Source organism: Alexandromys fortis, unplaced genomic scaffold (assembly GCF_014885135.2).
Source record: "Alexandromys fortis isolate MF-2015 unplaced genomic scaffold, M_Fortis_MF-2015_v1.1 scaffold_98, whole genome shotgun sequence".
In the NCBI taxonomy this organism is placed as follows: domain Eukaryota; kingdom Metazoa; phylum Chordata; class Mammalia; order Rodentia; family Cricetidae; genus Alexandromys; species Alexandromys fortis.
Window position 1 is genome coordinate 359264 of NW_026068002.1, and position 17147 is coordinate 376410.

The 17147-nt window shown below is 43.1% G+C and overlaps 1 protein-coding gene and 2 long non-coding RNA genes across 4 annotated transcripts in view; 2 read left to right on the plus strand and 1 right to left on the minus strand.

Annotated features, from left to right (window-relative positions):
• Positions 1–17147, minus strand: part of Col4a3 (collagen type IV alpha 3 chain) — a 132364-nt gene that overhangs the window by 95170 nt on the left and 20047 nt on the right. The gene's annotated exons all lie outside the window — the stretch shown is intronic.
• LOC126512949 (uncharacterized) lies at positions 2407–4029 on the plus strand. Its single transcript, XR_007595209.1, has 3 exons — positions 2407–2765; positions 3359–3627; positions 3714–4029. It is a non-coding gene; the product is annotated as an uncharacterized lncRNA (long non-coding RNA).
• Positions 6446–11201, plus strand: LOC126512948 (uncharacterized). 2 transcript variants are annotated; one of them, XR_007595208.1, is made up of 5 exons: positions 6446–6775; positions 7011–7144; positions 7322–7831; positions 9580–9651; positions 10222–11201. It is a non-coding gene; the product is annotated as an uncharacterized lncRNA (long non-coding RNA). The 2 variants fall into 2 exon arrangements; XR_007595207.1 differs by having other exon boundaries at positions 7011–7831.

Consider the following 17147-nt stretch of genomic DNA (forward strand, 5'->3'; position numbering starts at 1 on the left):
AGACAACTCTACCAACTGAGCAACATCAGCAATCTCTTTTTGAGTCTATAACAAGGGTATTACTCAACAGTTAACAGACAAAAATTGCTATTCAAGCAGCCTTCTCACTCCCCTCCACTCTGTCAGTCACACAAGGGTTTCTTGGCACATATCCAAGTAGGAAGGCAATGAGAAGAACCCACATGAGGCCGCATCACTTAAAGCCCCAAGTCAGAGGAGCTGGAGTTCCCAGATTGCATTACCCCAGCTGCACAGATAAGAACGACAGCATTCAAACCATGGGCCTGCTGGGATGCAGGACAGCGAAGGCTGAAGGTGCTATGGGTGGGGCTACATGCTTTGGATTAGTCTGGGTGGAGGGGGCGGGGAGAGGGAAGTAGAAGATGATGGATCTGGAAATCAGATAAGTGTTGTCTAAATCACACTTTCCCAATGTTGCAGAGCACAGCTTAGACCATGCCCACCCCTGCAGAACCCCCCAGGATTATCCCAGGACAACCTCTCAAGGACCCCGTTGCGTATGGCATTTCACTTTACGCTCCAAGCATAGCATCACGGATGACAGAACTGCTTTTTCTCAGATCTTATTTTGTGCTGAGATGACTGGCTTAGGTAAAGCTTGCTTTTAATTGATATCCTCCCTGGGGAATTCCTCAACGCTTATTTTCCGCTCCTTATATTATTATTGTTTTAGATAAAGTTTTTTTTGTGATATCTTTGAAACTTAATTATCACGCATTAGAAGCATGCATAGAGGTTCTTTTGCTTCCAGCCAGACCCCTTGTGTCTCTTTATCTCAAAGATATACATCTGCATATGTATGACTTTTGTATGAGTTTACGAATACCATGTGTATGCAAGATTTTGTAGGGGCTGGAGGAGCACATCAGATCCCCTGGAGTTACAGGTAGTTGTACGCTACCTGATAGGCGTGCTGAAACCACAGCTGAGTCCTCCTCTCCATGGGTGCTGGGACCAAAGCTGAAAACTCTGAAGAGTAGTAAGCACTCTTCAAGGTGGAGCTGTCTTTCCAGCCCCAGTCCTGTCTTTACTTTGTCCCTTAGTCCTCTTTCTAGAATCCTGTGTTTGCCTTTTTCTCTTACGCCAGTGTGGGGGCATCAGAGCAAAGAGACAGAACACAGGGAAACAGTAAGTGCAGAGAGCGGAATGTGAAGACAGACTAGCCTCTACAGATCTCTGTGTGTTTATACTTAGCCAGGCATGGTAGAACAGGCATGTCATTCCCTTCTGAGTTCCGAGCATTGTGGGAGAAATGTATAGAATCATCATTGATAAATTTGTGCACGCACTTTTACACATGTATACCAGGCAGAGGCGGGGGTCAGATGTCGTCTGTCACTCTCCACCTTATCGGTTTGTGTCAGGTTCCCTTACTGAGCTGAAGCTCACTGTCTCGTCCAGGCTGGCTGGGATCTGCCCACTTCTGTCCCTAGGGCTGGGATTATAGGTCCTTGTAGCTACGTTCAGTGTGCCGGCTAGTTTTGTGTCAACTTGACATGAGCTACAGTCATCTGAGAAAAGGGAACCTCCACTGAGAAAAATCCTTCCATAAGACTGGGCTCATGGAAAGCTGTGGAGCATTTCCCTGAGTGTCTGAGTTAGAGGCATGTGTCACTGTGCCCAACTTGCTTTTTAAATTAACTTTTAATTGGCAAATTATATACGTGTATTACGTATAGCATGATGTGTAGGGAAATGTTTACATGGTGGACTGGCTTCATATTTCACCTCATATTTTGGTAGTCTTTTTCTCAAATGTATAGACAAAATTCTCAAAAGTGTAAATATGGACTAGAGATAGAGTTCAATTGGTAAAGATCTGACAAACTTGCACAAAGCCCCGGTTTGATGCCCAACACCATATAAGCTAGGCATGGTGGCACACAGCTGTAATCCTGACCTTCAGAATGTAGAAACAGGGTCAGAAATTCAAGGTTATTCTTGATTTCACCATGAGTTTAAGACCAGCCTGAGCTATGCTAGACCCGGTCTCAAAAAAACAAAATAAAACAAAACAAACAAACTGAAAGCAAGCAGGCAAGCAAACAAGAAAGAAAGGAAAAAGGAAAGGAAGAAAGAATCAGTCAACCATATTTCTAGATACAATGTGGAAGCATTATATACCTTCTATAAAGTAACCAGGTTTACATTTCTATGTGAGGAAATTCTGTTTCTTATCTGGAATGTAATTAGTTGCTTACACATCTTAAAAAATGAACCGAAAGGACAAATGAATCCTGTGTTGTCACTAGTGTCGTACCTGCTTGCTAGTCCCCGACTGGGTGTATTTCCATGCACAGACTCAGCCCTTGGCCAGGTAGAACAGAATTGATAATAACCAGCCTGCTGTGCACGCGCATGCGCACGATGAAAACCTGCCTGCTGTGCACGCGCATGCGCAGACCCAGTTGACAGCACAGGTTGCTGCTCTGAGGAGCCCAGCACCTAGTGTGGGAACAGAAAGGACTTCTTGGTTAAACAGGAAGCTCTACATGAGCAGCTTTAGAGAGCTGACTGGGGCAAATCTACATAGAATTCGAAAAATCTTTGGCCATTTTATCCCACATGCGGCTCAGCAGTTGTCGGGTTTAAGGATTAAGCTAAGAAAGAGGTCTTTTCAGAGAAAATACCAACAAAGAATTTTCTTGGCTTGTCTGTAGGAGCTCAGAGACTTTCAACTTTTGAGCTACCAGTTTTGCGGGGCTGCAGAAATTTGATCCTCAGCCTTCCCAGGACGGAGCGAGGTTTGTGAGAATTCCCGGAGGGCTGTGGTAAGGGGAAAAGTGAAAGGAAGGAAAATGGTGACGGTTGTAAGACAAAGAAGAGGAAGGCAAACACAACAGAGTGAAAGAGCGATAGACTTAGCACCTGGTGAGAGTCGAGCACTCCCATGCTGGGGTTCTAGTCTCATCTCCATTGCTATGGTAAAGCACCAACTAAATGCAACTAGGGAAGGAGAGAGTGTATTTGGCCCACAATCCCAGATGATCACCTAGCATGTCACAGGTGTCGGGGCAGGAACTCAGCAGTTTCCTTGTGTTGTCCAGGATAGCTCTGAATTCCTACACTCAACTGATCCTCCTGACTCAACACTGGTGTCTTTGAAACTATAGCCACACCCAGCCTAGGGTCTATTTGGACAGAATGATGGACAGTGAATATGTATGACGTCCAGGTTCTGGTGCAATTGTGAGGTACCCAGAAATGAACATTATGTAAAGTTCCGTGCTTGAAGGGTTTGTGTTATAAAGGGGCGTGCATGATTTGTGTCTAATAATTATGGAGTATTATTACTAAAAAATGAACTAAGAGATAAAATTTGACTTTGTTCTTGCAGGAAGAAATAAAAAGAGGGAGAAGGAGAGAGAGAGAGAGAGAGAGAGAGAGAGAGAGAGAGAGAGAGAGGAGAAAGCACTGCATACAACAAACATGGCTGCTGAAGAAAGACGGCCATAATCATAGAAGGTAGGATCCAGTACACACAAAGGTCTATCTATCCATGGCGACAGCTGATGAGAAGGACAAATAAGCAGGAAAACGAAAGGTGTGGACACACCCACAAGGAAGTTACGGAGGAGTCCTCATTACACAGTTCTCTGAACACAGGTGATACAGGCAAGCCCGATCAACTGATGCTGTAGTGTCCTCATGCACGGGAGATAGCAAGTCCAGTGAGCTTCATTCTTTTCCAGAGAATACCAACGATTCAGGAAAGGAATTTTGTACCTGGAGTTTCATGCTGCTGACCAACCTTGAAATCAGACTGCTAAGTGGGACTTGGTGCCTTGGCAAGTCTCTGAAGTCCTTTTTTACCAACATTCAGGTTAATGGTTAAGAGTTGGCATTTAGAATGTGCGATAATTTCCGTTCGGTACTTTAGTTAATAATACATCTTTCCATGGTGTCTGAAGGATATGTCCAAACAAGTAATGGAAAACTAGGCTGATGCATTTAAGAGGTACTTTGTACAACACAAACCCAGCAGACAAGAGTAACCATCACATACAATTGGAGCCTGAGTCTCGCAGATGGCTGGAGTCTCTGGTTGCCTTCAGAAGCCTTCCTAATTTACAGCGGGGGGGGGGGGGGGGGGGGGGGGGGGGGGGGGGGAGGGGGAAGTTTCTGGTTGCAGTCTGTAGTAGCATCAGGTACTTCTCAGATTTCAGAACTGTTTGTCTCTCCAAACACCACGACCCCACACCTCAGATTTCACAGTCTGTTAAAATCAAGGTCTGCTGGAAACATATACACGCCGTCCATTCTTCTCGTATTTGCAGGCTTTAGCTATACTGACAGCTGGAAAATTATTGGGAGTTCGGGATCTACCAAATTTTCCTTTGCAGCCCCACACATGTTGGCTTTTGCCTTTTGATCCTGCGTAACTAGGTCAGGTCCGGCTAGGCTACTGTAAAATTTTACCAACTGAGGAATTCTTGTTGCTGCTTCTCACTGGCAAAGCGCCATGCCCTAAAACTGTTGGTGAACTTGTAAGTAAGCATTTTTTTGTTTCCTCACAGAAAATAGTCTTTGTTCTTTACATGGAAACTAAGTAAATGTTGCTCAGCTCTGACTTTCTTGATTCTTCTGGGGGCTGATTGTTCTTAAAAAGATTTATGGAAGCAACATTGTAATCCCATTAGAACAAATCTTTAAAAGGCTTCCCAAGGTATTTCATTACTTTTACAACAGAATTAAATATCAGAAGTGCAGTTTTTAAATTAAGCTTAATTAAATTTAGCAACAATACTTTCAAATGGTCGGATATTTTCACTCTAACATTTTAGAGAAAAAAAGCAAAATCAAAAACAAGCTAAGAGAGGTAAGAAGGTTGATATTTTGTAAAAGACAAAAAAGTCATGAGCTTTATTGTGAGTTAAGGACAGACACAGGTCACAGGCAGTACTTGTGGGAACTCAGAGGTCCTGCTTTTGGAGTTTGTCCCTACACTTTTAGAGCTGGCAGTAGGGACCTAAAATTTTCTTCCCGCTGTGCTACCAAAGAATCAACTACGGATAGCTTTGCAAGTTTGAGCTCTGTGAGTCTCGATTCCAGCACATTCTAGAAACTTCCAACAGCACTTTTCTTGTTTCCTATGAAGGGGGGTGGGTCACTATCAGATACACTCTTTAAGCATCAGCTGTGGGTCACAGTGTAGGGACTGTGGAAAACCCCTTTGTGTGGTAATGGAGCCAATGATGTGGAACAGAATGGGGATGTGAACAGTTAGGAGCCAACAGTCTGGAGAACTGACATTGTTCTGGATAGCGGAGAAGGAAGAGACACCAGGGCTAATGACATCCAGAAGGGATTTTGAATACAGTGGGGTTGAAGAATGTTCTAATGGAAAATAGCCATAGATTGCAGATAAAGTCCTCGCGTGTGAGAGTACCCACAGATACACAGCTTCACTTCTCTTCTCTATAGTCTACATCCCGACCCTGGTAAGTTAGCTGTGTGTAAGTATAAGATTCTTCCTAGTTCTTTCTTTGATGTCTGTGCCTCTAGAGTCTATGAAGTGGTAAACCCATGCAGATGCTTCAGTACCTTCACGGCTTCAGATAAACATAACATGCAAACCAACATATAGTAGAGAAAACCATGCCACTAAGCAATTCATTGGACCTCTCTCTTTCGAAGACCTGTTTCTTCGATAACTTTCTGACATTTTAATGTACTTAGGGCATGGTTGAGGATGTAGCTTAGTTGGTGGAGTGTTTGCTTAGGGCATGCAAAGCCCCGAGCTTGATCAGCACTATATAAACTGGAAATGGTGACATACTCATGTTATCCCAGCATTTCTTGGAAGTTACAGACAGGCAGATCAGAAGTTCAAGGTCATCTCTGGCTGCAAAGTGATTTGAGGCCATCCCGTGCTACACGAAACATCTGAACAAAACAAAACAATAAACCTCTCCAAACCTGAAAGTCTAACCGAAAGAATTACCCAGTGAGCTTGCTGAAAGCAGCCCCATTTGCGCTTCCCCTCCCCACAACCTCTACTCATTTTGATTCAGGAAAGTTGAGCCTGAGCCAGGCATGTGAATGTTTAGTCTGGAATCTGAATATTTGAGTTCTCTCAGGTGGTTCCTGAGGGTCACAGGTGATAGTTCAGGGACACCAAAGCGAGGAACTAAGCCCAACTTCTAGTCCTTGTCAAGCTGAGGACTTGCAGAGACTTTTAGGGCAATTTCAAGTCAATCTCTTTGGAATGTTTCAGCTTTAGAAATAAACCCTGGATCTGTTTGATCCAGTCACAGGCTCTCAGAGCCAAAATGAACAATAGGCCATGGATTACCTGGTTGTATTTGAATTTCTAAAATATTTAATTTTCTAGAATGATGGCTTGCCAGTGGGAAGACTTACCAGATAGTGTCTATGGTAGAAACAGTACAGTCTCAAGTAAGTGGGGTGTGTGTGTGTGTGTGTGTGTGCGTGTGTGTGTGTGCGCGTACGTGCGTGTGTGTGTGTGTGTGTGTGTGTGTGTGCATATGTGTACCTGCATGCATACACATTCTTAATTGTGTGTGAACTGTCAAGATATCTGGTAACAGACTTTGCTGTAAACTGCCAACACCAGTCTTCTCTTGCTGGCTGGAGAGTCTCTGTGCCTAACCTAAGTTGTATCATTCTTATTTACTTGTTCCTTTTAGGTCCTCTGTGGAGAGCAGAAACAACTCCTATTCTCCACTGGACAATCATCAGAGCACTCGACAAAAGTATTCACACCACAGGCAATGTCATAGCAACCCACCAGGTTTGTTCTGAGAGCTTCAAGTGTTGCAAACACCGTTTCTGGGCTCCTGTGTACATGCATAGGTTTTTAGAGGAAGAGCCTTGTCCACGATCACGTTGCTGCTTTGGGCTAGCCTGTAGTAATGTCAGAGTGATCAGGAGACATGGGGTACATTTAGGCCCCCTGCTTGGATTCCAGTGACTCAACAGGGTCACCCCTGTTTGTCTCCAGACAACACTCTTTTCTTTCTATCCAGGGGACTTATGTAAGATGCCGAACCAAAGGATTTTAAGTTGATGAAGAGAAAAGACAGCAAGGACTTTCTCAGAAGAGGAAAATCTCACCTTCCTTACAGGCTCTTCTGTCCCAGTTTGTCAGACTGGCCTCATGGTAACAATTTACCCTTAGGTTTGAAACTTTTGTATCTACTGCTATGATGAAGATTTCCTGAGGTCAAGGACGTTTTCTCACTCATTTTACCATCCAGCACACGGAGGAGCATTCTGTTAGATGGGTGTATGATGAACATACATTCTATATTTTAAATACAGCCTCTCTGTTTCCCAGGTGCCTTTGTCCTCAGCCCCTGAGTTCCAGGACCATAAACATGTTTCATTCATTGCTTCTGACTTTATTTACTAAAAAAAAGAATCTGTGGAAGAAATTATTGGACATGATTGTCTTACAAACAAGATGTATCTCACATACTCCGTTGGAAATGATGGCATAATACGAATTTTTGCAGTAATGTGTTGGCCTTTGCTTTTTTTTTTTTTTTAAGAAGATTTGATGTTAAGGCCCGCATTCTAATCAGATCCGGGTGACCATTCACAAATCGGAGTTCGTTAAACCCTGGTGCAGGAAGTGAGTGTCTGGCTCCAGTGTTGCAAGTGCATGCAGTAATGAAGATGGCTGTGCTGGGATCGCTTACAGCAGATGGCCCACATAGATAGCTGAGCCCTGACTTCACTCTGTTCCGACCACAAGAACAACGCAGCATCCTCGGAGCCACAAGCTAATACATCGGCCCACGCCGATGCCCACGGAGAGCCAGAGTGGCCGTTTCCAAGAGGAATGGTAATCTAGCTGCTCTTCGTCCCCGCATGGTGGTGACTGGCACTGCTTGTAAAGATCACGTTTCAGGGGTCACCCTCAAAGTTCTAGAACCAGGTTGCTAGACTAAAGCCCCAGTTTCACACTAACCTGAGAGTCCCCTGTGTTTCACATCACTGCCTGCTGCTTATTGGTGTCATAAGTCAATCACGGTCACCTCCCCTGTGAGAACAGTGAGGGCATTCTAATTAATATCCGTGGAATTGCTTACCACCACCCCCTTGCTCAGTTCATCTTAACCACTGCAATTATATTTTTGATTTTCAGTTTATTCTTTATGTTTATATTTTATGTTTTTCCTGAAGTGGTTCAGTGGAGAAAGCTTTGTTTTGGTTCACGCTTCAAGCGGACAGTCCGCCAAGGCTGGGAAGGCATGGTAGCAGGGATGGCTGTAACTATGGCAACGGCTAGTCATACCGCATTGATAGTCAGGAAGCGGAGTGGGAGGAAGGCTGGAACTCAGTTGGATTTCTTCGTTTTCTCTTTCACTTGAGTCTCAGTCACCCTGGGACCCAAGGCCATGAGATGCTGCTGCCAACATTCAGGTCTTCCTCCCCGGGTACCTACCCTTCCTAGAAGTGCCATCATAATTATACCTAAAGGTGTGTCTATTGGGTGATGTAAAATCTGCCAAGATGAAAGTGAAGATTAGCCTTCAGTTGGGTGTGTGTGGTGTGTGTGTGATATGTGTGGTGTGTGTGTGTGTGTGATATGTGTGGTGTGTGTGTGTGTGTGTGTGATGTGTGGTGTGTGTGTGATATGTGTGTGGGGTGTGTGTGCGTGTGTGTGTGATATGTGTGGTGTGTGTGTGATATGTGTGTGTGCATGTGTGTGTATGTAAAGAAACTGCTAGAAGTCTTCCCAAATACTTTCTAGTCACGTGAAGGGTAAAGTTGTATATTTTCTTTCACCTGAAACATACCCAACTTGGTAAATGAAAGTGGTAAAACAACTTTGCACTACTAGAATGGTTCTGCTTGGTGTGGCATTTATTCTTTGAGTATTATGAGTTTTTTTTAATTTTATTATTTCATTCTTTTAATATTTTACCCAGAACTTTTTCATTCATGAAGTTGGATTACAATATTTGTCCTGCAGTATCTTCAATGATTTCAGGATTAGTTTTTGATGCTTTGTAAAACGACAAAAGCAGAAACTAAAATTTTCTCTTTTATTTTTATTGTCTGTGCAGACGAACCAACCATTCAGTGCTTGAAGAGTTAACTGTCTCTGAAAATGAAGGGCAAAGTCATTTGTGACAGCTTTGACACAAGAGCTCCCTACATAGTGTTTACTAGGAGCTTCTTTTGTTTTCCCCTGGCTTTTTTTTTCGGGTTTTCTCTCTAAATTTTTCCTTCTATTTTATTCTATCTAAAAATTGTAGTTCTTTCATGTCTTCAAACTCACTGTCATGGAGTATGCTGATGGCCGCTAACACCTCTGTGCCACAGTCTCTGTTCTCATCTTGAATATTATTGGCTTTTCTTTGAAAAGGAGCGCAAGCATTCCTCCGTTTTCAACTATTTTCCAGGCACTTACCCACCATATCTGTGAAGTTATAGTTTCTCTATTTTCTTTTGCATTGAGTATCTTTATTTTTTTTTTACCTCCCCCTTCTCTGTATTTGATTTTAAAAAGTATCCCGAGTGGACTGTTCACAGTATTAATCTTCCTGAGTTTATTTAGAACCTTCACCTTTGCCTCTCCACCAGGTCTTACTGCACATTTCAGGCTGGCCTCAAATTTGCTATAATCTTCCTGCCCACTGAGTGCTGGGATTGCAGGTATGCATCACCACTCCAGCCTTGTCTTGTATTTCTATGTTCTTTTGTTTGGTTGGCTTTTCAAGACAAGGTTTCTCTGTATATTTCTGGCTGTCCTAGAACTCATTCTGTAGACCAGGCTGGCCTCAAATTCACAGAGATCTGCCTGCCTCTGCCTCTCAAGTGCTGGAATTAAAGGCGTGTGCCATCACCACTGATCATGTATTTCTGGGGATGCCAGCAATATAACAACTGATACATAGAATCTACATTGCTTGTTTGTGCTATTTTTGCAAACTGAGAATTGAACCCAGAGCCTCATGCACAGTAGGCAAGTGTTCTGCCAGGGCCATACAACCCCAACCCATAGGAAACGGTTAAACTTAGCTTATATGATCTTATTCCCATTTTTCTCATTATCTATATTTATTTAAATATCTTACCATTGTCACATTGGGTGTCTCCTTAGACTGGGATTACTTAGGAGAAATATTTAATATATGTTGATAGTTTTTTTCTTGTTCCTTTCTGACTTCATTGCACTCTAAATAAACTTGTTTCTCTAATTCTATAAATGAACTTAATTTGCAGAATTCCTTCACTTCCTTGTGATGGTTCTGATGAGTCTTCAATGCACAGAGAATGTGTGTATCTGTATGTGGGAAACAGACGCAGCCAGCCATGTCAGAGAAAGCTTTATCAGCAAGGTCCTCGAAGCCAGGGCAGCATAAGCATGTTCCTCAGTTCCCATGTGTCAGTGGTGAGAGAGGCATGGAAACAGAGGTAACACTTTGGAGAGATCTCACGAAGAAATTTTACACTGGCTGAATCTAACACGAAGTATTTGGCTACAGATTTTATATCATGTTGTTCTGTTCTCTGCCCTAAAAATAAATTAGCAGATGTTCTGCAGAGCTTTTGTGCTTGGAAGAACATTTTGAATAATGTATGATGAGCGTTCTGGAAATTAATCATGACAAAAAACTATTTTTAGCCTTTGTAATGACCAGACTAGGAAAGCCATTTCCGCACAAAGTAACCTGAGACTGTGTCAATAATTGTTAAGCAAGTTGACTTCCACTAGAATCGTGTTGGAATTTCTTGAAGCTGAAGGCAGTAACTGTTAACATTCTAGCTCCATCTCTCTCCAAATTGAGTCATTGGGAACCTGATCAATCTGCTTGGCTGAGCACCCTGCTGTCCCTCCTGTGGCAACCACTCAGCATGTCCTTTGCACCCGTGTTCCATGGCTCCAAAAATGCATCTTCTGTGGAACCTTTCAACACTTCGATGGCTCGAACAGAACAGACTGCTTTGCAAAATGCTTCTTGCCCATTCTCCCCTTAATCCTTCTCCTCTTTTTTTGCATAAAAGTCTGAATCAATAAAACGAGTCATTTGCACAGAGCACGTCCAACTTTTGTATCCTTCAACACTGAAGTCTTATTTCTGTGGGACCGCACAGAAACATAATCCGGCAGATGGAGCAGAGCGTTGCGCGTTAATGTGGTTGCAGCATTGTAACAAGACGAGGAAAGACAAGGCTGTGCCTGGTGGCCACCGCTGCAACCCCAGCACTAGCAGACTGAGATGGGAAGATTGCCTGGTCCACAAATGAGGTCTGGGTTAAACGAATATAAAATCAAGTGCTCTAAATATCTCTAAAATATTTAGCATAGAAATGGCCAAAGACCAGAGAGTTGGGTCAGCGGGTAAAGTCACGTGCCACCACCCCGCTCACCTGAGCTTCCTGGGACCCACATAGTGGCAGGAGAGAACCAAGTTGTCAAATTGTCAAATTGTCCTTTGACTTTCATATGCATGCTGTGTCATGGACCCCTCTTTCCCATAAATAAATGTAAAAAAAAATAAAAAAAATGATCAAGCAAGATTGAATATCTAAATATCCAAAAGTACAAACTGATAATTTGAATATTGAAAATTATATGATCATATGAACATTATTTATGTTGTCTGCTTGTATAATAAAATACAATTGCATATGCCATGCATTTCTAACTATATTCTAAAAAGCATTTACATAGAAAAATGCTAGGAGAAAATTCTGGAAACATTAACAATATTACCTTTTCATAGTAAAACTAGAATTTCTTTCTCTTTAAAAAACAATCTTTGCTCATTTTCCTTAATGGCCATATATTTTTTTATCAGATATCACCAGTATACTCTGTACTAACTAAATATGTTATTAAAATGTTCCATTCTTAATGAATATGCAAAATCCAGCAGCTCTTTCTCTGTTGTATAATTTTATCTCTTAGGATAAAACGATGTGTTTATGCAGGCTTTTGAATCACACATAAATGTAAAAGGATACAATAGGAAAAGAAAAAGGCAATTATGCCCATGTCATAAAGGGTCAAGATCCAGGAGAGAGACTTGGCATCCTTCTATATTTAGTAAAGGGAGTCAGAGAACAGTCCATAGTGAAATGCAGAGAAGGATTAGTCTCTCTACAATGCCTCTATCTCCCGAGGGAGCTGAATTCAATTTATATCAAAAATCAAGAGTGTGGGTCAGAGAAAAGGCTCAATGTGTGCAAGTATGAGGCCCAGAGTCTGGATCCCTAGTAGCCATGTCAGAGCCAGGCAGGCATGACATTTCTACACCTAACACATACCTGTAATACCATCATGACCCCCACATAACCAATAGCCCCCTCACTCAGAAGCTGAGACAAGAAATCCCTGGGACAAATTGGCTAGCTAGAGTAGCCAAATTGGCAAGTTCCTGGCTCAACTGCAAGACCTTCCTTGATATAAACAGAGAGAGCAATTGAAGTGTACAGCTGATGTCAGCTTCTGGTCCTTGCATGTATGCACACACACATGCATGTATATCTACACACGTGTACACTCCTGCACATGTGAAGACATGTACACACACACACACTAAGAAGATTCTCAGTATTTTTTTTTTTTTTTTTTTACCAATAGTGACTACAGCTAAGATGCAGGATGCAAAAGGAGAATTCCCTTTGTTGTTCTATGTGAGACTGTCTCCTCCCTTTGAGAGTCTCAGCATGTATTTTGATGAGCTCGGAGAGGTCCCTTGTCCCTTCACGGGCATCCTCTATGCCACCTTCCCAGCCACCAAGGTTGCCTGTTGATTTGGCTTTCATTTTTACTCCACTGTATGCCCTGAAAAGACACATCCTCTTCCTCACCCTCGTGTCTCCAGTCGTAACCCAACATTTGGCAGACAGTACCTGTTCGGTGAATATTCCCTGAATGAGTTAATTAACTCAATGCACACTACCACATATATAGTAATATAAAGGTATATTCAACACACGCACGTGTGTGTCCACTTTAGAAAGCCCGGATGGCAGTTCCCATGCAGAACAGTTTTACCTTTAAAGTAAGTGCAAGTATTTCATTCAAAGTTTGATTTCATGAATCACCGAACCAGTGCCAATTTTCTAAGCAAACTGTTTTAACTCGGCTACATGAGCCAGAGTGGAGGGAGAAACACTTTAAAAATAGCTGACCGGATATCCCTCTTGGTGGCTTGGGTTATGTAAAAGCATTCTGTGCTAAGCCCATGCTTCACATGGATTGCTGACCTCTGAGTGGGCTATTCGAGGCCTCTTTTCAGTGTTAAACTCTGCTTGCAAATGAGACCAGACTAGACAAACAATCCCAAGAAAGTGATAGGTTTTGAAATAGATATCATTTTTGAATTCTTTAGCTGAGGAAAATGTTTTGGCAGTTTTAGGCCATTATCAGTTACCCCTGTTGCTTTGGGCCATGTGGGGAGACAGCACACTGTCACATGAGCCTATGGCTGAACAAGTTGCTTATCTCATGGAAGTCAATAAGCAAATGAGACTTGGGAAGCGGCTGGGCTCCAATAGTCCTCCAAATATGCCTCGTGGCATAAAAGCATGCATGGGGGTTTAGAGAGAATTGTTCAAACCTGTTTCTAGTAGGTGCTGTTCCACCCCTGCTCCACAGACTTGAACCACTGTTTCGTTGGCCCTGCCCTGGCTTCATGCACATGAACGTTAAGCATATTCTGATTATGCTGTTGTGTTTTATTAATTTGATTTGCTACTATTTTATACTTTAAGTTATTTGGAGAAGTTAGATTATTCCTGGTAGAGAGAATAAAAGGCAAAGCTAATAAACAATTATAGTAATAAATAATACACTTGGAAATGAATACAAAATAGAGTATCTCAGAAAAAATACCACCTAGGCCTTTCTTCAGAGGCAGGTGCCAGGCATGCATGGTATCCTTATGAATTTTTCTAGGTCAAGCAACCATTCCAAATGGCACCCTGGAGAAGATGATGTTTGGTAGTTAGCCTTTCCTCTTATTTTGTAGATAGATTAATAAATCTTGGCTTTCACTGCTACTGTTTTTCAGGGCTGGTACTCATACTAACATACGCAAACCTGGAAACGCCCCAGGTGATCAATCAATTAGTAACTTCAGACTGAACATTCCCTGTGCATACTGGGTATCTGCCAGGCGATCTTCCCAGCACCCATGTGCACTTGCTGGCCTGAGTTTGTGGTTCCTGAAGCTACCTGTTTCTTTGCCTGGAAGGATGAGGCTCACTGGCTGGGGTAGAAGGCTGCCGAGCCACCAGTTCTACTGGTTAGACTATTGTATGGCTTCCTGCCTCCACTCTGCTACCGTGTTTAGTGGTAAGCAATAGGAATGACTCAGGCTTGTGAAATGACTTCTTCAAAAAGAATTAGGTTGAATGAAATGGAGGGTGAGTAGTTCATGAATACTGAAAAGTCTAAATAGACCAGCCTCAGAACTATCGTAAGAAGGCTGGTATAGGAACGAGTAGCAAGGATTTTGGTGTGGTTGTTGTTTTGCTTTGGTTTGCTGGCTTGTTCGTTATTGGAGACAAGGTCTTCTGCAGCTGAGGGTGATGTGAATTTTCTGTGTAGCTGAGGCTCTCCTTGAATTCCTGACACAGCTGTCTGTGCCTTCCGAGTGCCGCGAACCAACGCAGAGCTTCCAGAGAGCAGCAAGTGGCGCTAACTACTGCGCCATTCCTCCAGCACAGACGAGGGTTTGCCAGTTGTCAGCAAGCACAGCCGCACACTGAGGTCCTAGCAGGTGCCAGGCACCATGTCAAACACTTCATCATTGCAGCAATAGCTTGATGTTATCATCTACCGACACAGGAAACAAAGCTCAACAACTCGGCCAAGACCGTCCAGCTAATTCTCCGTGGAGTGGGTTGTGATGAGCTTTCAAAGTATTTTATCAAAACAGGTTAAGTCTTTAAAAAATGCTTTGCATGAGGTAAAGGGTTCTTTTATTAAAAATGATAAAAATAAAATTAGCCAGGGGGTGGTGGTGCACACCTTTAATCCCAGCACTCGGGAGGCAGAGGCAGGCGGATCTCTGTGAATTTGAGGCCAGCCTGGTCTACAAGAGCTAGTTCCAGGACAGGCTCCAAAGATACAGAGAAACTTTGTCTCAAAAAGCAAAAAAGATAAAAATTATGAATTTAGAATTCAGAGGAGAAATAGGGTCAGAATGAACCACCCTCGCTTAGCTTCTAAAGCACAGCTGAGCAAGCTGTGCAGGTGTCGTTTGCATGGCCGCTAAGGTGGATGCTGTCCTGGCTTGTTTACTGTTGTGATAAAGCAGTCTGAGCAAAATCAAATTATAGGAGGAAGGTATTTGCTTGGATTATTGCTGGGAGCCAATTTGAGTGGCCGCCATTACAAGATGGCATTTGGCCCCGGCCTCGCTTGATAAATAACTCCATATTAAGGTTGCAGTTCTTCCACCAGAAAACAGGGTGAGTTGTTGTGATCTAGCTGCCCACACTCCCCTGACCAGGAGGAGAACTTCCTTGTGGTCTGTAATTGACAGGGATGTTCCCCTGCTTTCTTTCCTGCCGGTGGGTCTCCAGAAAAGCAGTTAAAGTATCAAAGTATCAAAGGTTGCTAGGCAGACTCCCTATATAAGCAGCTACAGCTCAGAGCTCGGGGCCCCTCGCTTTCTGCTCTCACTATAACCAAAAGGCTCCAATAAAGCGTGATTTGGGAAGAATCCTAGTCTGGTGGCTGTTCTTTCCTGCTGGTCAGGGAGTTCGCCGCAACTGGTGCCGAAACCCAGGACGCTGGGACAAGCTTTGGTACCGAGTGAGGGGCCAAAGAGGATTCAGAACCCGACACGTGGAGCGGCGACATCATGAGAAGAGCTCCGGTGTTGTAAGACAGATGGTGGCCCATCAGGGGGTGCACCAGACAGTCCCTAGGTAAGGCTGTGGATCCACGACAAAAGTGGGTTTTCCCGCTCTCGCCACTAGAAGAAGGGAGAGTGGGGGTAATAGGGCCGCGACCAAAGCGGATGGTTTAAAGTCAGAGCCACGATCAGATCAAAGTGGACGGTTTAAAATGAGAGCCACGACCAAAGTGGACAGTTTAAAAATGAGAGCCACGACCAAAGTGGACAGTTTAAAAATGAAACTAAAAGGAAGAATAGGATTTTAGAATGGACGTTTCAACATCACACCTGATTTTTCTGGCTCTTAACGAGCTGTTATGGAGCGCTTTGGAAAGGTTTTTAGCTGAGAATGACACAATTGCTTCTTGGTTTGCCATCTCTGGCAATCTTAATGTGTCATCCTGGGATAAGCTTGGTAGAGAGCTGAATCTTGCCACTAAAAAAGGTATGCTAAGAAAAGGAGGTATATTCATTTGGTTCGAATTACCAAGGCCTCCAGAGTTTGCAATGGAAAGTGAGCAACTGCAGCTCCAAAGCCAAGGAGCTCTAGGCAGCTCCACAGCCAAGCAGCACTGAGGGTCTGCAAAGCTGCAAACACGGGGACTTGCCTCAGGACATAGAAATTTATGGAGATGGATAAAGCTTGAAAAGACTAGAGTAAAGCATTTTTGTTTTCAGCCTTACCAGGAAAAAAAAAAAAGCTGGCTGTTTTAAAATGCTGGCTTTTTGGACCTTCCTGCCAGGGAAAACTCTGAGTCTTTCAAGCAGGCAGTCCGGACTGTGGAGCTATGGATACATTGTTGCAGCTTGCTTCCTGGCAAGAAAAACGCCATAGGAGCTTTTGACTGTTGTTTATGGACACAGCATTACAGCTTACTTGCTGGCAAAGACCTTAAAACATCATAGAGTTGTGGCAAAAAACTTCTCCATATTCCTTAGCAAATTATTTGAATACTGAGGAAGGAGAAATAGCTGCTAAAAGATATTTGCTTATTTGTACAGCCCGCTCTTGGGTGGGAGTCGTATTGTTTCAGCTTGTGGTCTTTTCCTGGTGCCAGGTGTGGTTTCAGGGTGGTCAGCTGAGACTCAGGCCTCAGGCCTCTCACTAAATTTATCAAGGGCCAGAGTTACAAGTAAAAAAAGATACATTTGGCTTGTTTTCAGAATTTTAAACAGTAGCCTGTCTGATACAAAAGGGCAGGATAAAAGCTAATGATCAATGTTTCTTATACTAAATAATAGATTCATTGATAATTTTAAGATTGATCCCTGGACAATTGTGTTTGCTCA